Raw genomic sequence first — 22802 nt, 5'->3', positions numbered from 1 at the left:
GCTCTCATTGACCTCGCTGCCCTTGTGAGGATTTTGGCATTAAATATCAAAAGCCTTAAAAATGTGCTCATCTTTCACCCAGTGATTTCACAAAGATGATATTCATCACACAAAAAGGTTTGTTAAGGGAGTCACAGTGTTTCAGAGATTGACCTTGTAAAACAAGTTCGTAAAAACAGACAGAACAAACCCACAACAACAAGAAACAACCTAAATGTCCATTAGGAGGAGACTAATAAAAAAATATATGCAGTAAATATGAGAATTTTATATTAATTAAAAATAATACATATATAGAGGGTTTTCAGAAAACATGGAAGTGACGGCAACAGTTGGAGTTCAAACACTTCTGTGATGGTCTTTGGGTGCCCTGTGAGAGGAAAGGGGAGGATGCCATTGGAATCATCTTGCTCTTCGATACCACAATCCTTCCGTTCTCCCTTACCCTCCGTACCAGACAGTATTGCTAACTCTTCCCCTCTCCCGATGTCTTACGTCACTTCCTAGGAGATGAAGTGTATTCTTCACTGGTTTACCAGTTGGTCAGATCCCTAGTGTGATGGTTTCCTATAGGACCTGGTGGCTAAGGCAGTGCCAGGGAAATTACAACCACCGCTGGAAGGGCTGGAGCAGCTTAGTGTGTCTGGAGCAGACCGACCACCTTGTATCTTTGAGCACCAGCTATGTCTTTGGGATCAGTCTGCCTCACTGACCTCGAGGCCTGGGCTGAGCAGGAGCGTAATGAATTTGTCAGGCAGCTGGAGGTCAGTGAGGCAGACTTCGTGGCAAGGTTTTACCAAGCCACGGCTGCTACAGCTGGTAAAGATTAATGGGCATTAAAATCAAAGAAGATAATCATAGCTGATGGAGCCGCAACTTTACAGTGAGAACTTCCAATGTGTCCCTTACAGGTCTAGGGATGGTATTCTGATCAGTTGACTGAACTCGTTGACAGTATAGGCTTGTTTTTTTCAACGTTAACAGCCTATCAACTGGACTCCTCCTCAAATAAATGTTTTCCATCTAAGTAAATCTAGATCAGCAGTCTGCCTCCTAGATTGCTCCTTTCTAGATGTCAGACCCTCAAGAATTCAATGGCTTCTTTTGCAAGTATAACCAGAAGGAAACTACACATTATAACTCAAGCCTATTGCTGGCCCATGGGGCTATAAAGTAGAGCCTTCCTACTCTAGAAACAGGAGAGAAGGACAATGAAAGGTCATGTTTTTATAGTTTAACTGGATTCACATGGCTGGTTTCACTACTCTTACCAGACTCTGGCATAATTATGTGACATCCCAACTATTAGCGTTCCTAGTGATGATTTCATAAAATTAGGGACAAATCAGGAGAAGGAGATAATTAGTTACTCCTTCCACACCGATGTTTGTTTGAATCCAAATAGCAATGACTCTTTCTAAAGCATATGTGATATCCTTGGAGCTGGTAACAGATTCCTATTCTGTAAGTTTGCTCTACAATATGAAAACAAGTGACACTCTTTACAGGCAGGTTGAAAGTTTAATTTTTGTATCAAAATAAAGAATGCATCTTCAGGGAAAAAATAAGATACATATATAAACCTACTGACATTGGAAGATCCATAGTACATAGTTAAATAAAAGGATGTTTTAAATCATTATGAACAATATGATCCTATTTATGTCTTTATAAAATTTTATATTGTTTATGTTCTATTTTTATTTGTTTTTATTTTTTCTATGTTCTATTTTTAGAATTTAGAATTATAATTGATAGAACTACATGTCTAATTATATTGCATACATATTATATTTTATATACATTTATTTGGACTTCAACTGATTTAGATTGACATATATGTGCATATCCATTCCAGTTTTTCATATATCAAAATTTTAACAGATTATATTTAGGTGGTTTTAGATGGTAGGATCATAAGTGAATTTATTTCTACTCTGAATTTTCTTAATTCTTTCCCATGTGTCTGTTACCTTTATAATAAGAAGAAAGCTATTTCCTAAAAAATAAAGAAGAAGAAGAAGAGCAGGAAGAAGGAGAAACTTTGGGAATGGCTTTCAAGCTTAGACAAGAATAAGGGGCCCTTCTAATTGCTTCACCCCATGTGTAATGGACACAATTTCTTCCAGCCCAGTTGTATCTACTCTTTGTATGAGGAGATGAGCTGCACCATGAAACGGGCCATTTCCTGCTTATGTAAATCATTTTGCATTAAAAAACACTGCCTACCAACATAGTATGTATCTACTTAGTATTATCTGCCATTTCTTTAAAAGTAATTGTACCTCTAATTGGCTTGATGTGCCACAAAAGAAAAGAGATGGATAAATAGTTTAAGAGCTAGAAGACTAGAAATCCCTTGCCTTGTACAATCAGGGCAGAGATTTCTTAGTTTGTTATATTTAAAATAACAGTTACCATTTGTGGAGTACTTTCCATTTGGCATGCCTGTGCTGAGCACTTTCTACACTATCTCTCATCCTCACCGCAATCCAATGCGGTCAGTTCAATTATTATGTCAATTTTATAGATGAAGAAACTGAGTTTAAGTAACTGATCGAGATTCTGCAGCTAAAAAAGTGGCAGAGTCATTGTTTTGCCTGGTAATTGAGAGACAATTAGATTCCAGATGGTGGAACAGCTTGATGAATGGAACGGGATCAGATCAGGGATTAGAAGATCTAGATCATATTGCCGCTAATTCTTGGTTGATTTCTTACTCTTGGGTCAGAGTAAATACGGCAAATAGAACGCATTTGTATTTACACAATCGTTCACAGGAGAGAAAAGGAATAAAACCTACATATCTGTCTATCTATCCGGATCTAGATCTCTACCAGCAGAGACAAAGAATGGGAACGGAGCGTCCACAGAGGAGAGATGTCAAGGCATTTTTGAAAGATTGAAAGCAGAACAAAGAGTAATAATTAACTTAGCAGACCAGAGAGAATTGAAACCTAAGTGCTTATCGAATAAGGAGATGACGCAAGGATATTTGCTCTGGAGGCTCATGTGAAAGTTCAGAGGTGGAAGTCGTCCCAAAGAATATGTATTTATCTATCTATTTAGCTGTTTTTCTCAGAATATTTTAATCCATTTTGTAGGATTCTTTTTTTCTTTTTTGCCAGTGCATCTCTTTATGGCTATTTCCTTTTGCTTGCTTTTCATTTTTGTTTCAAACTGAAAAGTTTTGAGGTTTTTAAATCATGAAAGCATCATATTCCTATTGCAAGAATTTCAAATAATACAGAAATATAGAAAGTAATAAAAAGAAAGTCTTTCACACCTCCATATGATTCTCTAGCTGTGCTACCCAATCTGGTATTCACTAGCTACATGTTGACATTTACATTTATTTAATTAAAATGAAGGAGAATGAAAACCCAGTGCCATATTTCAAGTGCTCAACTGTCATGTGTGGTTAGTGGCTACTGTATTAAACAATGCAGAACTAGATCCTGTCTATTATCATAGTAAGTATTTTGGACATTGTTGCTCTAGAGGTATTCACAGTTTACTGTACAAATTCTCAATTGTTTTACGATTGCACGTAGAAATAAGAATGTGTCACACTACACGTACTCATGATTTTACACAAATGGTCTGGCTGCTTCTGAGGAAAAGCAGCATTGCCTTGCTCAATCCTTCCCTACTCTCGGCACAACTTTCCAGAAGCACCTACTGAAAAATTTTTAACTCAAATTATAGTGTATGCATTGTAACAAATGAAATAACGCAGAAGCACAAGGGAAGCACCCTCACCACCTCCCATTCTAAAGGCAAAATCTATTTAATGCTTCTGGATTTGGTTTTTGTTGTTGTTGTTCTTTTGATAACTATTTCCATAACTTCATTTCTTAATTTATCACTCAGTCAATATCTATTAACTCTCGCTATGGAAGATGAGGAGTAAGCTCACCCGTATCGACCACTCCCCTTTGTTTCCTCCTCCCAGTGTTTGAAATTTATATTAATACATTCATTGGTTGCCTCTCTAACTCTAGATAACATTATTTAACCTCTATTTATTTCATCAACTTTCCCTTGACTTGTAAAATTGCATTATCAGCTCCTCCTCTCTCTGTCTCCCTCCCATTTCCAAGTCCTGTTCTCTGCTATCACCCTTTCACTTGCACGCAATTTATTCTGTCTACTCACCAAAGCTGCTTTTGTGATGCTTTCTCCTTCATCCCACTCGAAAAGTCCAAAGTCAATTTGCAACATTCATCTAAAACAAAATATATGACTTGAACTAGATTCACTGGAAAGGTCCTAAATTTGGATATTCTACAATTTATTTAGCTAGATATGATGTGAGATCATCTGATATAAACCCGGCTCACACCAGTGAGGGAGTCTTTCTGTGTGTGTGTGTGTGTGTGTGTGTACGCGAGCACGCGCACATGTCTTTGAGGAGGCAAATGTTCTTCTTCCTCTAATCACGTCAGGTGGGAGGTGCATGTTTAGAGGCTTTGGAGGTCCCTGGGAGACAAGCTACCACAGTGTGATTCTGATCCCTTTGATTGTATACAGGCTTCCACATCCTAGATCTTTATTCAGACAATATCTCTCTGGCATGGCCTGGGGGCTGTGGATACTGCTTAGCTTTCTGATCTTCCAGAGTGTAAAAGATTCCCTTGACTGGGGTAGATGCACATGAACCAAAAGGTATTGGGAGCAAAATTTCAATCCCAGAGATCTATGCAAATGCATGGAGACATCTATATTATAAGGTCCATGAAAGTTGACACAAGTTATTTATAATTTCAATGACAATATTGGATTGCCTTTAATAGGCACTAGTTGAAAGGGGGAACTAACCAAAAGCTAATATTGGGGCTTTCTCTCAGGCTGCTGAGAGGCCCCCAACAATCTCATTGGCAGTCTCTTTTGAAGATCAGTTCTCCTATGTCCATTAAACCAAGATTAAATTAGTTTGTGGGAGCTGCTTTTAGCATTTGCACTATTACATTATGCATGATTCCTGACTGCACATCTCATGAACAAACTACACTGAGCTCCATTAGTGAATTTTTAGGGCCGTGCTTAACTTGGAAATGGATTGATTTTGTGTAGGTTAATGTATAGCAGTGATGCCGCTGTGTCCTTAAAAATACCCTCTTACATTTGATATCAATAGGCAAGCACTCTCTGGGGATTGTGACTCATTTTAAAAGGATAAGTTATGCAGATCGCATGATTAGAGGCCAGGAGACCCTATCACAGTATATTGTATATCACGGAAAACACTAGTCCCCTCCTCCACACCTTGGTGAGGTCAGGGTGCCTTATTCAGTGTGGTTCCTTGCCAGGAACTTTCCCACGTAGGTAGAACGATATTCCTAGGATCATTCAGCAAGTCAGGGCAGAGCCAAAAATTGAACTCAAATTGTTTAAATTCTGGTTCTGAGAACCAGAAGACTGCATTTTGGGGGACGTTAGACCATCCTTCCCACTAGAAGGCCAAACCCATGTTTCTGTCCTTTCTAGAGCCACGCCAGGATGGAGTAGGTGTTGGTATACACTTGCTGAATTGAACCAAATATAATTCAGCCTCCTCATTTTATAGGGAAGGTGGCTGGGACACAGTGTCAATATTTAGTGAAAGAGTGCTTTTACGAAAGCGTACCCAAGACCAGGCACAAAGTTTGGTCAGCCACAGTTGCTAGCCTGTGGGAGCTGAGTTCAGTGGGGGAGCAGACCAGGCCCCTGGAATGGGGGAGACTGCAGCAGGTGTGTTGGGAATTCATAGGAGGGTCTTCAGGCCGCTTTGGGGTGATGATGTCCGCACTTAGTCAAGCCAATGAGTTGGTGGAAGGCATCCAAGTAGGGCAGGTGGGAGCGCAGGCGCAAAGAGGAAACTGCGCAGAAATGGGCAGGAGTCTGTAAGCTATGATGGGAAGCGGGAAGAGAAACCAGGAGAGGTAGGAGGTAACAGATGATCAGGGAGTAACTTCCCTGCAACCCCAGCTTGCTTTGACGGGGAACGTCTGATACTCACTACCAGAAGCAGGACTCGAATTCAGATTCCCAGAAATGCGCCATCTTTTGCCGCACTTACTGGGAGAACTTCTGTTGCAGACCTTGCTTTTTATTTGTTTGGTTTAATTAGAAAAGTGACGCCTTTTAACTTCTTTTAAGGACTGAAGGATATAAAGAGAAAAACAAAAATTTCCTGCTTATTTACTTTTCCAAACTGGAAATGCTAATGGTTTCATATGTATCGTTCCAGACATATCGTCCCTGTGTAAGAAGCGTGTCATACACGTGGCATCAGGCAAAACCACGGCTCAGTAACTTGCTTTGGTTCATTTGACAGTAAATGTCATACATCCTTCCATGACCATGTAGTTCTGCTTCAGTTTTAAAAAAAATTGCTGCATAGTATTCCATGGCCCTCATTTATTTAACCAGTACCTTGTCGTCGAGCATTTGATGGGGTTTTTTCCTTTCCCTTCTTATACATACATTCACACATACATATTCATGATGGGAACTTATTCTGACCTTGATCACGTTTGAGAACCGCATAGGGCTGGTAAAATCCAGACCCAGATACAATTGGGCCATTGCTATGTTTCTTCTTGGCTGACTGCAGATATGCTTAATCTGCCTTGATGAGAAATGAATTACACTGAAAATCATGAGTTTCAGAAGACAAAGGGGAAAGAAAGATCTCAAAGGTGCCACTAAGTTAGGAATCTACAGGAAGAAAAAACACTAAACTGAGGTGCCTCAGACCCGCTACTTCTCACCTGTCCCCAGTTCTCTGACATTGGTGAGGGCTTTCTCTCTCCCTGGTGCTTCAGAGGTTAACTCCACCTTACTTCTCCCCAACCCAGCTGAGCTGGCTTCCACCCCTTTGCTTGTTTGTTTGTTTATTTATTTAAGTAGGCTCTGTGCCTAGCGTGGAGCCCAATGCGGGGGTTGAACTCACAACCTTGAGATCTAGACCTGAGCTGAGATTAAGAGTCTGATGCTTAACCAACCGAGCCACCCAGGTGCCCCGTCTACCGTTTTTAATTAGACTGTACCTTTTCCTACTTCCAGTATCTCCAAATTTATGCCGAATTCTGGAAGCTCTGTAAGCCTGTACTCTGATTTGAATTATTAACACAGGTCAGTATTTGTGCATTTAGAAGCAAGATTCTTCTTTTCAACCATCCCTATGATATGAAAAAGGAAGTTTTCAACCACCAGTTACCTACATGGATAGTCTTTTTTATCCCCTCTATGCTTTTTGTTTTTTTGTAGTTTCTCCATTCTGTAGCTTCTGTCTCTCTCTCTCCCTTCTTCTTTCCCTCTTTCTCCTTCCCTCTCTCTCCCTCTTTTTCTTTCTCAGGCACCCTCTTTGTCTGTCTGTCTGTCTCTCTTTTAATATCATTTACTTGGCTGTGAGCCAAGGAGCATTCTATCGACAGTGGGTATGTGCATGTTACTTTTCTCTCCTTCCTTTTGTTTGAGTGTTAGGTTGATATGACCAAAACCATGTTCATTCTTGGTACCAAAAGTGAAACACTGGTTTGATCTCTAAGACCAGTATTTTAGCTACCATGGAACTATAAGCTTTGTAAGGACTTGTATTAGTCACCATTAGAACCCTACACATAGAATATAGTAGATGTCTAATAATATTCATTGAATGAATAAATGAATGAATGAATGAACAACCAAGCACTGAAATGGGAGGTAGGTATAATGGGCCATTCAGATTCAGCATATAGGAGAAGAGTCCTAACTGAGAGATTCCTCAACTATAAAACTTGGGCACTAAAGTATAGAGAGATTGGGGGACTGCCCTTCCCTGTTCAGATTATATCTTTGATGTTGCTTAGTTGCTAAAGAAATGGGACAATTATTCCAAACAGTATTTACTCTAGAATTAAACTGACAATAAGAAAAGTTATAATGAGGTTTTGATTCAGAACACCAGAGTTTGCGTCTTATATTCTCCCATTTACTATGAGTCTTTAGACATGATACTTTACTCTTTGGAGCTTTGGTTTGTTTATCTATAGAACAAACAAAAAACACAGCATTTCCATTACAGGTTGGTTCCAATGATTAAATGAAAGAATTATTGTAACTTTGAGTAATGGTAAGTGTTCAATAAATGTGAGTTCCTTTCTCCATTTTTTCTTCTTTTCCTTAGCCAAGATGATTCAGTTATTGGAATTCTGAAAGCCTTCTTTAAAGGATGGTTTCATGGCACAGATTTAAATGGTTGCTGTATGGCTAAGCTATGATATATGTGAGACAGGAAACTTTGAGTTTAAAAAGTGGAAATTTGAACATGGATCCTGGGGAGAGATTTCTAAGAGCTATTTATTTTGCTTATTGATAAGAATTATACTTCTCTTCGTGTTGCTAACTTAATAGATCATAGTACTGTATATACATATACATGTATATATATATATATATATTATTATGTTATGCTAATCACCATACATTACATCATTAGTTTTTGATGTAGTGTTCCATGATTCATTGTTTGCATATAACACCCAGTGCTCCAAACATGTATATATATTTTTAAGAGTTGACATGACTATTTTAGATTGAATTATATCACTCAAAAAGATATGTCGAAGTACTAACCCCAGGTACTTGTGAATGTGACTTTATTTAGAAACAGAATCTTTGCCGATGTAATTTATATTAAGAGGAGGTCATAGAGGATTAGGGTGGACCCTAAATCCAATGATGGGTTTCCTCACAAGAAGAGAGAGTTGGAGACTCAGACACACACAAAGAGAAGATGGCCACAGAAAGATGGAGGCAGAGGTGGGAGTTATGGTGCCACAGCCAAAGAACTCCTGAGGTGACCAAAAGCTAGAAGAAACAGGGAAGGATTCTAGCCTTTGGAGGGATCATGGTCTTGCTGGGCATCTTGATTTTGGACTTCTAGCCAACAGAACTGTCTTAGAATAAATTTCTGTTGTTTTATTTCTGTTGGTTTGTGGTGCTTTATTATGGCAGTCCTAGGAAACTAACACAATGAACCACCTGAAGTTTTCCAATTTTATAACATTTTTAACACTGATCTTGTATTGACTGAAAAGGGCAACAGAATTCATTGGACCAAATTCATCTTTGGCAGTGATAATTACCATTTGTGTGCTGCTTTATGGCTTACACATTACTTTCTCAGACCTTATCTCTCCTGATCCTGATGATGGCATTTCAAGATAAGGAAGGCAGGTAATATGATTTCCACGAGACCTCTGAGAGAGGTGAAAAGTCACACAGTTAATGAGAACTAGAGCCAAGGCTGCAGCTAGGACACCTGACTCCCTGACTGCATCAGCCTTTGCCTAAACCATGTTGTCTGATTCTAGAAATACGTCAGAACAACTTTCCCAGGGCTCCCCATGAACTCTGCATCAGAACCCATACACGGGTCATGAGAATGGGCTGAGTACTCTGGAAAGCAGACATGAGGCAATGCTTTAATATTTGATTAAATATCAAGGATTTGACATTTGATTTGGGTGGTGCAAGTCTACAGTGGTGAAGGTGAAGAAAAAGGAAGTAATGCAAAGCATTTGGGAGGACGTGTTCCTGGCCTGGCCACATCCCAGTGAGCCACAGGCTAACACAGCAGGTCCTTCAGCAAGTAGATTTGCTTGGCACACTGGACTCTTCCAGAAGGGCTCCAAGAAAGAACCCCAGAATGGTGAAAAGAGGGGGAAATTGTCTGTCTGACATCCCCCCGTCTCTAGCTTCCCGTTGGTTAATGTTCATCTTATGATAAGCTGACTACTCTTCTATCCACTTCCAGGTGCCCTCATCTGGCCTTCCGTGGCTGCAAAGATATATTCCAGAATCAAGACGAAAGGTCACACTGCTCAACTTGGCGGTGAGTTTTTATTAGTGACTTTTACTTTTCTCTAAATAGTTTTGCAGAACTGGTAAGGAAGCCAACCACAATTCTTTTAGAGCCTCCTGCTCCCAAGGGAAAAGGCAAAAAGCAGGCGTGTTGTAAGGCCTCTGCCAAAGCAGATCAAGAGCTGTTCACAGGTTAAATGCTCGTGTGCTCTCTGCTAAGTGTCTTCCACGCATCCTCTCCCTCAGTCATCCTTATTGTGTAATGGGCACCTGCATTTTCTAGAGGAGCTCCTGAAGTATTGAGAAGACAGTAATTTGAGAAAATCAACCAAAAGAATCTATTGTCAAGCTCAAATTTTGTCCTCAGGTTATCTGACGTCAAAACCAGAGTTCATGAGCGTTGTGTTATACTACTTGATCATTATCATGCTTCATTGACTCTAAGACACCATTGACTGAAGTCAGATTGTTATTTTATGTGGAATTGAGAACAATGAAGAAAACCAGTGTCCACGAAACGGGAGCACTCAGAACTTTCACGTTTGACCTATTGAAAGATTTCTTTTACACTCATTTATTACCCATAGAAAGGAAAGTCTAAGTGAAATAACTTCATGAGAATATTCCTAAAACATCTTCACTTGAGTAGTGTTTCATCTGGGTTGGCGAGGTCGCAAAGAGTCTAGGTGATCAACATTTTGCTTAAGGAAGTCTAATGTTGTCTTTTTATGATTTTCTTGTGAGCCAGTTGCTACTGGGTCTCCACACCTGGATGCCCCTGAGCACACAATGACAACTACATCATGACCACCACCTGCGTGATGATGATATGCACCCAATTTCAGAAATGTGAAACATACACATTTAGAGTCTATGAAGTATGAAAATTTTATCCCTGGTCATAATTTCGATATTGTTTTCCATTTAGAATGCAATGTTTTCCTCCCATGACCTAGGGGATTTCTGCTGGCTGTGGAGGCTTATTTGGGGGAAAAATGTAGAAAATCTCCCTGTTTGCCGGGTTTCAGTAATCCCAGCAGCAACATCAATGACCTGGATTATTTTATCGGGCAACCCAACCCCCTCCATTCTTTGCAAGCTATGAGATTTAACTGTGTTTGAGAAAGTTTTCCACTAAAACTCCTGGGCTTTTAACTTATGTGGAGTCTTAAGTACAATTCATCATCTTATCTAATCTGATAGCCAAGGATAGCTTTGTCAAAGCAGAGTCAAGTATTGGCAATCCCTCAGAAACCTCAGAAGAATGAATAAAAGAAAAATGATTTAAAGCTGGAAGATTTAAGTAGAAGTTTGAAATCTTTTTAAAAACTGAACAATGGACCCCTTCCTGAATCTGCTAATGCCGGCTCTGGAGCATGAATAGAAAAGCAGAGTTTGGGAGCAGAGAATCTTGGGATATCAGCTTGTCTATTACAAGAGGGGTACTAGCATCCTGGCCAGAGTTTAATAACACACCATGATCTAATTCAGAAGATTTACACAAAGAACAGATTCCCAGCCTGCAATAACTGTTGGGTGCCTCACCCTCACCAAAAAAAATGCTCTAAATTGTTGATGTGATTTGTCTTTACCCTCAGAAGACATACAGGAAGATGACCCTGTCCCTCATATAGCAAAAGGGCTGCAAAGGTTAAAAGTTTGATTCCAGGGGCACCTGGGTGGCTCAGTCAGTTAAGCGTCTGACTCTTGATTTCGGCTCAGGTCATGATCTCGTGGTCATGGGATCGCGCCCCTTCTCTGGCTCTGCGCTCATCAGGGAGTCTGCTTGAGATTCTCTCTCTGTCTCTCTGCCCCTCTCCCCGCTCATGCTCTCTCTCTCTCTCAAAATAAATAAGTGAAATCTTAAAAAAAAAAAAAAAAAAAGTTTGGTTCCAGACCCAAGTTTGAATCCCAGCTCTGGCATTTATTAGCTGTGTGACCTTGGGCTAATTTTGTAACCTGTGTCTTTGCATTTTCATCTATAAAACGGAGAAAATAATTGTGTCTCTTTAATGGTATGGTTATGAGAATTAAATGTGAATGTGCATTAAGCCTTAACACACAGTAAGTGCCTGACGCTAGTAGGTGCTTTATAAATGCTTTTCAAATAAAAACAAGAGCAACAACTGTTTTATTGATTCAGGTTCTTATAAATAGTATAAACCAAATTAGAGTCTTTCATTATGTCATATATCTATTGCTTCTTTCAATTTTAAAGGAAAAACAATGAACCAGCATAGTCACCTGGCTATTTTGCCACCAGCATATTTACCTCAGAAGAGGTTCTTACACATTTTTCCCAAATTCTGATAAATGGAGATGAGAATTTTCTGGACTGAAGTCCAGCCTGCTCTGTGTGAAAATGCAATATGCATATTTTGCTTTCTTTTTGGTTGACTTTCAGTTGGTGTTTCTTTGCTACATCAGAACAGATAGAGCTTAGAGAACCTTCTGACCAAGGCAACTTGGCCTCTGCATTTGAAAGAAATGCTGCCTGGTGCCAAAGTTGGAGCTCTTAACTGCAAGACTGAAGGCTCTTCACTCCAGTGCTCTGCTCTAAGTATGATTCAGCCCCACTCCAAGGTTGCTTCTCTCTATCCTGTTACCTCCTGGTAAAGTGGGTTTTTTGTTTTGTTTTAAAAATTTTATTTATTTATTTATTTATTTATTTATTTATTTATTTATTTATTATTTAGAGTGTGAGACATGGGAGGGGCAGAGGGAGAAGGAGAGAGAGAATCTCAGGCAGACTCTGTGCTGAGTGCAGAGCCCAAGGCTGGGCTCAGTCCCATGACCCTGAGATCATGACCTGAGCCGAAATCAAGAGTCGGACACTCAACCGACTGAGCCACCCAGGTGCCCCCCTTTTTTGACTTTTAATGGAAAGAATCTGAATGTCCGCTATGCTTTTCTTTCAGTCAGGCTACTTACGGCACCAGCCAGCCCCCATCCTGGTCCATAGCTACCCTCATGTAACAGCATAGAGCTGCCTCTGTGGTTGGGACATGAACAGAGGCCATAAGTACATCAACTGGGGCATGAAAGGCAAAATTTGTTCTGGCAAAAATAGATGAACATGTCCAATATGGACATCCCAGGCCTACTTTTTCCCTTCATGGAAGCAAAATTCTTCAAATTATGATAAGCACGTGTTTTGTTCTAGAAGTTTCTTATTTCTAACTTAGAATTTTTAACCCAGACCTGTTGGTATTATATGATCTCCATCAGAACTGAGACATGTAACTGAATCAGCCTGTTTGCCTCTGGGTGCCCTGTGCCTTTCATGTTGTCCAGCCCATGTTGGCCCTCCTCAGTACGAAATGAGTGGATTTGTTGTTTCCTTGTTGCTGTTTATGTTTTAAAATATTGGTCAACCAACTGGAGTGGTTACTGGAATTGCACGGAATTATTTTAAGGAAAGTTTCAGTTATGCTAGATGAGTAAATCTAGAGGTCTGCAGGACAATGTGAGGCCCACATTTAACAATACAAGTATTTATGCACTCGAAATTTGTTAAGAGGATAGATCTCATATGAAGAGTTCTTACCACAAAACAACAATGACAACAACAAAAAACAACGGGAGACAAAGAAACTCTGAGAGGGGTTGGAAATGTCTTGTTATCTTGATTGTGGTGATGGTATCATGGGTGTTTGCATGTGTTTGAAATCATCAAATTGTACACGTTGAATACGTACCCTTGTCTTTCAGCTATACCTCCATACGGCTGTAAAATAGGATGGAAGAGGTGAGAGAAGGATGAAGGAAACGGTGAGAGGAGGAAGGAAGACACAGAGGCCTCCCTTCCTCAAGTAGGTGAGTCGAGAGTGACCATTGGCTTGTTGACCTTACTGGTCTGCGACCATGCTTGCTTCCTGAGAAGTCCAACACTTTGTCCTAGGAACTGACAGAAAGTTCATCCTAGTTAGGGAACCCATCGGACTGTAAATGAAAATGAGTATCTGACACATTCTTGGGTCTTTTTCTCTCTTCAAAAGCAATCACACCCTGAGGTGCCTGGGTGGCTCAGTAAGTTAAGGGTCATGATCTCAGGGTCATGAGATTGAGTCCTGGGTTGGCTCCACACTGGGTGTGGAACCTGCTTAAGATTCTCTCTCTCCCTCTTCCTCTGCATCCCTCCCCACCTCCCCGCCCCCACTGTTGCACGTGCTCTCTCTAAAAAAATTAAACAAATAAATAGCTAAATAATAAATAAATAAATAGCAATCACACCCTTTCCTTTTCTTGCCCTTGCATACTTACCTCAAACCTCAAAAGCAGCCTGTTAATAGTTTGGTGTCTGTGGTTTCAGGACACTTCTCTATGATAGGATACAAACGTAGAGGTGTGTGTGTGTGTGTGCATATATACATTTGCAGAGAGGCTGATATGTATATTAGGTGGGGATCTCAGGACACACACTCAAAAGATACATTTCTTTATTTACAATAAATCAACATAATTTAAATCTGAACTTCTGTGTTTCCAAGCTGCCAGGAAATTCAAGCCCACATTAAGGTCCCCCAACTCCCAAGGCTTGGGCCAGTGTCTGTTCTAGGAGGTCCTAAGTCGTTATAAGCCCTCCTGGAATTTTCTCTCCATATTGGTTACTGCTGAGATGTTCCATTCTCCATTCCATGGTCCTTTCCAGAAATCCTTGGCAAAACCTGTACAAGTGGCAAGAACACTTGAATGGGCAGAGGGAATGGTGGGAAAAGCAGGGAGAAAATGCCATTTACCATCTAAGAAGGCATTCTACCTACATGTATTGAAATTGTTTCAGGAGAGCCAGAAATTATGATATCATGGCACAAATCTGTCATAGTTAACCAAAACACTATCCTTAGATTTTCTATGAAATGACATTGGTTGCTCTTTCCGTTCTTCCTGAGAGTGAATTAGCAGATTTCAATAAGCAGAAGGAGAAAGCTGAGTAGGTCCCCTCTCTGGTTCATGTGTTCTTCGCTAATGGATGCTTTCTAGCGGTGCTCAGAACTAAGCCTCATAATTCGATAGAAGCACAATGAGCTGCAACACGGAGTGAATCATTACTTGAATGTCAAGGAAGGCACTGCCTGCTTTATAAAACTACCCCTGGTGTTCTCTCATTAGGCTTTTCTCCCCACCCCTCCTCCTTACTTTGCTGGTGTATTGATTCGTTTCTTTATTTCTATTTTCTTTTCCTTCTGTTTGTTCTGCTCTCTGTCCTTATTTTCCTAACTGCAGCAGAAGCTCAGCCCACTCAACTGTGAGGGATGGAGTCCCTTAATGAAACAGTCGGCGATAAGGAGCCAGGCTCCTCACACACTGTCAATAACTATCTTTGAAGTTTAAAGGAGAAGAATGAACCTTGTGAGCTCGGAGGAGCCAACTCACTGTGTAATTTAAGCTAGCGGTTTGAACAATGTATTTGAGGCACTGAGCGAGGGGGAGGCTTGACCCATTTCACATTACATACCCAGCTTGAGTTCCAACTGATTTCTCAGGCTCCAGTGAAGTCAAGGAACTTTTAGAGCTCCAGGATTCACAAAGTACAAGTACAATCTGAGAACATTCATCATGTTATCTTATCTGATGGTGTCATTTCCCCCTTCTGTTCACCAAAATAGAAAAGTCAGTGCATATGGGTGACGCACCCTTGGCATTGAGGCGTAAGGCATCTTGGAGAAGTTCTCTTGGCCACTTTGAAGTGTGCTATTGGGGTATGGGAAGTCAGTTTTATCTCTCAGCTCCCAAATTTCTATCAATTGGAAGTGCAGCTGCTATCTGAAATCTCAGTGTCCTTCTAGATAACATGTCATCCTCTAAAACTTATATTAGAGTAGCTTATAAAGCTGGATATCGATCAAATGTAGTGCTTAGGGGTAATGAGGAAAATGCAGAAAATTGGAATGCTTCATCTTTTTAGCATACTGTCTCAGTGGTTCTTTATTATGACCCACTCTAATCTTTTGCATTATCCTGAGATAGAAAGTTACAGGATCCTGACCCATCTGTAGCTCTTAGTGCCCCCAAATGATACGTGACTCAGTAAAGCCCCAAATTTGTTTTGATTTCCACTGCTCCTTCAACCCCCAAAACTGTGGCATATGAGCCTCGTGATCATCAACAAAATATCCTGTATCCTGTTCTTTGAACATTTTCTTCAGCATTGTGCTCTGAGACCTGGCTACCCTTTGAGGACATTGCTTCCCATAATCTTGGACCACAGCCTGGAGATAGTTCATTTCCTTTTCTTCCTCATTGCTCTTTCTAGATCATTTCCTGTCTCCTCTTCCCTAAACACCAGTTGCTTTGCAATGCATGCTGTCAGACTATTCACTACTACTCCCTTTTTATGCTGTTGTCTATTAATGTCTGGGACACTCCACATTCCATGCACTGACAGTGTAAACAGCTCAGTAGGTCTCTCCCATAGTCATATCTTTATTGTTTGGGGGAGAATGCAACACCCTCATTGGTAACCCATCCAATCTTTGCATCCCTTCCTTCCAAAGGTTTTTTTTTCTCCATAACACCTGTTTTAGTCATCCTTTCTCATGATATCACTCTATATCCCTAAGCTCATTGCCACTTTTGCATTCATCTGGGACATTTTCTTCAGATCTCTCATAGTCTGTCACCTATTATTCAGGTCTCTGTTGAAATGAAACTTCCTTAGAGAACTCTTGGACTATCCTATCTAAAATAACTATTTGCTCTATTGCTCACACCTCCCTATCTTCTTACCCTGCTTTGTTTTTCTTCACACCTCTTATTACCATCTTGACAGTATGAAAGTATTTCCTATCTCTCTCTAGAATGCATGACCATGAGGAGAGGATTTTGTCTGCTTGTTCATCACCGTGTTCCTGGCACCTAAACTCTGTCAACTCATATTAGACCCTAAATAGGTATTTGAGAATTAAATAATGAATAGATTATATATGTTTATAGCCAGGTACCAATTTACTAGGATACTTTCAGGCCATTTAGTGAATTATCACACTATCTCAGTACTCATATGGTAACTCTGATATATTAAGAGCATTCCTGAGAATAATTTCCATCAGAATTTTATTTCCCCCACTTGAGATTTTTCTGATGTGTTCTAATTAATCCAATCACATTCATAGCCTATCCTGAATTGCTGTGGAGATTCCTCATGGGATCAGTTTTGAAACAGGCTGGCCAGCTCTTAATAATATTTCTAGCATAAGTTTTGATAATTCTTTTTATGCTGGATGAGAAAAATTGCATAAAAGGCAAGGGTGAGAGAACATGGGTCATTCTCGTGAATGAGAAGATTTATTGTTTGCTTAATTCTCAAGGAAATACCTTTAACTCCTTCTTAAACTATGGGTCAACAGTTTTTCCTGTGTTTACGTAGTAGCTTTATTCATGGTCCTGATATTTGGCCCCTTCTGGGAAGTTCTGAGATCCTGAATCAGAAAAGTGCTCTGCTCTGTGTACAAAAATGGTCTGTTGACTTGCCCACCATGAGGCCTCCTGCTGGGCTGTTTCTTTAGAGGTGCGGACTTTTTTTTTACTTTTTTTTTTTTAAAGATTTTATTTATTTATTTGAGAAAGAGAGAACGAGAGACAGAGAGCACGAGAGGGAAGAGGGTCAGAGGGAGAAGCAGACTCCCCGCTGAGCAGGGAGCCCGATGCGGGACTCAATCCCGGGACTCCAGGATCATGACCTGAGCCGAAGGCAGTCGCTTAACCAACTGAGCCACCCAGGCGCCCCCCCCCCTTTTTTTAAAATTTTTTAAAGGCTTTTACTGATTCTTTTCTGATTTTGCTTCTGATCAGTGGCCTGAATTTGTTAGACATCTAGCAGTATCCAAAGATGCAGACTAATGTTGACGAGATGGCTCTCCTCTTGTGCAAACCTAACTGGACTTTATACAGACTTTGACCTCATTAGCTCCTCTTTCTCAGCAATTCTGTAGCATACTATGGAGATTAAAAAGCGTGGATGAAGGTCTGTCTTAAGGTAACCTCCTCTGAAATTTTAATTTTATATTTGGAGACTAATGATTCTGATTCTGGTCGCCAGTGTGTGAAGGTTTTCCCCACACCACCACGCTGGGTGTCCTACAATTCAACTCAGTTCTGACACTATCTACTGGGAGATCGGATCAGATCCCACAGGGTAAGGGCTCAGTCCTACAAGATTCCCCTCCCCCCACCCCCACTTCAGATGCCAATTGTAAGACCAGGTTGTCACCAGTGCTTCTGACTGACTGTCCATAGATTGGAGGGTCTGACAACCCCTACCTTGGGTTTGATAAATTTGCCAGAGTGGCTCAGGGAACACAGGGAAACATTTTACTTACTAGGTTACTGGTTTATTATAAAAGGATATAACTCAAGAACAACCAGATGGAAGGGATGCATAAGGCAAGGTATGGGGAAAGGTGCTTCCGTGCTCTCTCCAAGTGTATCATTCTCCCCAACTCCTGTCATTTTGATTTTTTATGGAAGCTTCATTACACAGGAATGATTGATTAAATCATTGCCCCCTGAGGACTGAACTCAATTTCCAGCCCCTCTCCCCTCCCCTAAGATGGGGGTGGAGGGAGGGAATGGGACTAAAAATTCTTTGGGCAACCAGCTCCAAATTTAGGTGACTTAAGGGCTTTCCAAAAGTCACTGGCTAACATAAGAAAAGATGCTTCTATGGCTCTCATCACTTAAGAAATTCCAATGGTTTTAGGAGCTCTGTGCCAGGAGCAGGTCAAAGACCAAATATATATTTCTTATTATAAATCACAATATCACATGGAGAAAACCACAGGCCCTCTGAACTTGAGCAAGAAGTTACTGGACTTTCTCAAAGTTCATATTCAATAAATGCTAAGTAATTGATTGAATAATAATGGGGAAAAATTGGACATTAGAAAGGGATACGCTCCTCCCTGGGAAAGAACATTCTTGTTTTGGAGGGATCTTTGTTGGTAGAAGTTTTAAAAATCAGACTGGGAAACCCTCTGCTTCAACATTAATCACAGGCCTGGGAAGGAAGATATGACTTTAATCGCACAAATTCTCGTATTAGTGTGATAGGAAAAAATGCATGTATATTATCACCCCTTTTCCCTCATCCCTCCCATTATTATGCCAAAAAGGAGAGTGACTTTTTTATTTATTTTTTTTAAAGATTTTTTTATTTATTTGACAGAGAGAGAGACACAGCGAGAGAGGGAACACAAGCAGGGAGAATGGGAGAGGGAGAAGCAGGCTTCCCGCAGAGCAGGGAGCCCGATGCAGGGCTCGATCCCAGGACCCTGGGATCATGACCTGAGCCGAAGACAGACGCTTAACGACTGAGCCACCCAGGCACCCCGGAGGGAGAGTGACTTTAGTGAAGCAGAGAAAAGTGACCAGAGAGGTTGAAGAGCCAAATTGGATATATTTTTGGTAGAAACTGGTTGGTGTGGGAAGTACTGAACACGAGAAATAGAAGAAAAGAGAATTTTAAAAATAATAAAGGAATTGCTATAGTCTGCGTGGTTCCCTTTATTTTGTACTTTCTCAAGAGTGTGTACTGATGATATAAATCATTTTCAGTGTCCCTTTCCAGTACTATTATTTTCCTGAATGCACGTTTATGCCTCGTGGGGCCCAGTTTTATATGGCTTGCATCAGGTGGCCCATTGCTGGGGTTGTAATGGAGGAATGGTCTTTCAGGCTGTCTCTGGATGTTCAAGTGATTACAGAGAAAGCTGGTTTCTTTTCTTTTCTTTTTTTAATATTTTATTTATTTATTTGAGAGAGAGAGAGAGAGCATGCACTAGCAGGGAGGAGGGGCAGAGGGAGAGGGAGAAGCAGACTCCCCACTGAGCAGGGAGCCCCATGTGGGACTTGATCCTGGAATCATGACCTGAGCCGAAGGTAGACGCTTAACCAACTGAGCCACCCAGGCATCCAAGAGAGCTGGCTTCTTCTTTGGGGCATCAGAGAAGGCTTCTAAGAAGGGATAGTATTTTACTCAAGTCTTGACGGATGGGATGGATGTGAATGAACAGAGTTTGTCTGAGCAGAGCTTCTGGATGGAGGCAATGATGAAACATACCAAGATAGTAAAGATCAGGGAAGGAGGCATGAGGAGCTCAGTGTGGCTGCAAATTTTGGCCTGGAGTATGTCCTTCACACCCAATCAACCCCACACCCCTATTCTGTTACCCAGACAAGTCTTACTCATCTTCTCTGTCTCAGTAGACCTCACTCCCTCCAATAAGCATTCTTGACACACAGGATTATGTGAGGAGCTCCCAGATGTGAATTCGGTAATACCCAGGGCTTCTGTTGTCAGAGCGTCCAACACACAGTAATGTAATTGCCCATTGAATCTCCTGTCTCCAGGAGGATGGGGGTCTCTTGCTCATCATCATTTTCCCCCACATCTATCACAGTACCAGGGATGTACAATTTCTTAATAATTGGGCTTCCCCCCCCTCTGAAATACTTAAATGAGAGAAAGAGTTGTGAGGGATACTTTCTGAAGAATCTTGGAAGATGTGGCATGGCAGGCACTGGTCTTCTTGGATGTTTTACCCCCCAGGTGAGTTGATTATTCAATCTTAGCTACCATTGTTGGAAGGGTCTTTAGAAACACCTAAGTCATCCCCTCATTATGACAGATGTTTCAGAGTTGAGAAAACAGAGGTAATGAAAAGGAAGGTATCCCCAAAAAACACACAATTAGTGACAGTTGGACTACTTGTCATTGATTGCTACACTGGTGCATTTTTCCCTGTTCCACGCAGTGACTTTACAAATAAGAACTGTGACGCTATTTTTATTTAAGAACCAGAAGTTTGCAATCCAAGATGCAAAAATACTGAAAAAAAAAATCATGGCTAACATGTCATGCTCTGCAGTAAAGCTAAGTCTCACAGAAGTGATAGAATTTATTTGCCTGGAAATATTAAATATAGAATTACAGAATGCAATCAGCAAACTCCCCTTTCCCCTTCTTGCTTCTTGCTCCAAAATCTATTGTCACTGTTGTCAATCATGGCTGTTCCATTTCTCACCCACTCACATTTATATTGAATGTACCTATATGGCTCTAAGGTACAAGGAGCCATAATAATAGGGGATTTGTAATAAAAATTTTCCCTCATTGAACACATAAACTCAGTAAAATATTGATTTAAAGCAACCGAGTGAGGGATAATAAATATATTCATCATATTGGTGACTATATTGATCATCTCTATAAAAATATGTGTTCTTTTAATTTTCTTGGGAGTTATAAGCGCAAGGACATGGTAAAACAAAACAAAACAAAAAACCTCATGTCTCCACTGTGGATTTTCCATGTGTATTTGTCCCACACTGATTTACCATTGTAGGTTCTTGGGGAGGAGCAATGAACAACAGAGCTGGCTCCTCACTTCAGGATGTCACCATCTGATGGGCGAGATGGATAGTGACCACATGATCAGAGGTGCAACATTCTATCCCATGGGTGCTGTGTGCTGGAAGGAAGCATGCAGGTGTCCTGAGAACCTACACCAAGGGGGTTTTACAGAGATAGAAATAGAGAGAGAGAGATAAGGATATATAGATATAGCTATGAAAGAGATCTATCTACTTATCCATAGAGATCTATTATCGTCTATCTATCTATCTCTATCCATCTAGCTCTATCTACCCATCTAGCTCTATCTACCTATCTGTCCATCCATTTATTGAGAGAAGAGAGAAAGAATTTTAAAAATTGGCTCACATGATTGTGGAGGCTTGTTAAGTTCCAAATCGGCAAATTTGTAATAGTTTGCCACCATAATGAAATCCTACAGACTAGGTGGCTCAAACAACAATGTATTTTCTCACAGGTCTGGAGGCTAGAAAGTCCAAGGCCAAGCTGTACCAGCTTTGCTTTGTCCTGGGCCATCTCCTTGGCTTGCAGATGGCCACTCTCTCTCGTGCTATGTCCTCACATAGTCTTCTCTCTGTTTGGTCTGTGTCCAGATTTCCTCTTCTTCTAAGGACACCAGTCAGATTGGATTAGGGCCCAACTAATGGCCTCTTTTGAATGTAGTAACCTCTTTAAAGACCCGATCTCGAAATACAGTCACATTTTGAGGAACTGGGGATTCTGACCTCAATGTATGAATTTTAGGGGGGACACAGTTCAGCCCATAACAGACAGAATTTGATGAATAGTTAGGATTTTCCAAGTGGGAAGGAGTTGGGGAAAGAAGGTCCATTTCCCAGAGAGAGTAAAATCTTAAAAGGCCCTAAGGCTTTCTGACTAGTTCAATTCTACTCTAAGTTATTATTTTTTTTTTAAGTATAGTTGGTACACAATGTTACATTAGTTTCAGGTGTACAACATAGTGATTCCACAAGTCTATAGTCTATACATTACGCTACACTCCCCATGAGTGTAGCTGCCATCTGTCACCAGGCAACACTGTTACGGTACCATTGACTATATTCCCTCTGCTGTACCTTTCATGTTCATGACTTATTCATTCTATAACTGCTCTAAAAGTTATTTTAATACACGTGATCTTGATGATAACTTGAACAATGGGAGCCATTATTGCCCCTGTCTTACTGGTGAAGCAAGTGGAGAGGTTAAGTAACTTTTTCAAGATCATGCAGCTCGCTAATCAGTTGGGGAGCCAGGATTTGGCCCTTGGAAGTTTGGCTGCAGTTCTTGCTTCTAACCACCACACCAGAATTCATGTTTCCAGGCCAGAGCTCAAGGTCCACAAGATATAAGAGAGAAAGCATGTGGTGAGGGATGCCTGGGCGGCTTAGTCGGTTGAGTGTCTGACTCTTGATTTCGGCTCACGTCATGATCTCAGGGTCATGAGATCGAGCCCTGCATTAGGCTCCCTGCTCAGGAGGGGGTCTGCTTGAAGATTCTCTCCCTCTTCCCTTCCCCCCACTCACTGGCACTCTCTCTCTCTAAAATAAATAAATAAATCTTAAAAAAAAAAAAGAGGGAGAGCATGTGGTAAGAG

The 22802-nt window shown here is 40.7% G+C and overlaps 1 pseudogene; it reads left to right on the top strand.

Moving 5' to 3' along the window:
- The first annotated feature begins 390 nt into the window (after nucleotides 1-390).
- On the top strand, nucleotides 391-830 carry LOC116644753 (annotated as a pseudogene).
- Nucleotides 831-22802: the final 21972 nt, after the last annotated feature.

This window comes from Phoca vitulina, unplaced genomic scaffold (assembly GCF_004348235.1).
Source record: "Phoca vitulina isolate PV1807 unplaced genomic scaffold, GSC_HSeal_1.0 scaffold30, whole genome shotgun sequence".
Taxonomy (NCBI): Eukaryota; Metazoa; Chordata; class Mammalia; order Carnivora; family Phocidae; genus Phoca; species Phoca vitulina.
This window is presented reverse-complemented; position numbering and strand designations above follow the sequence as displayed.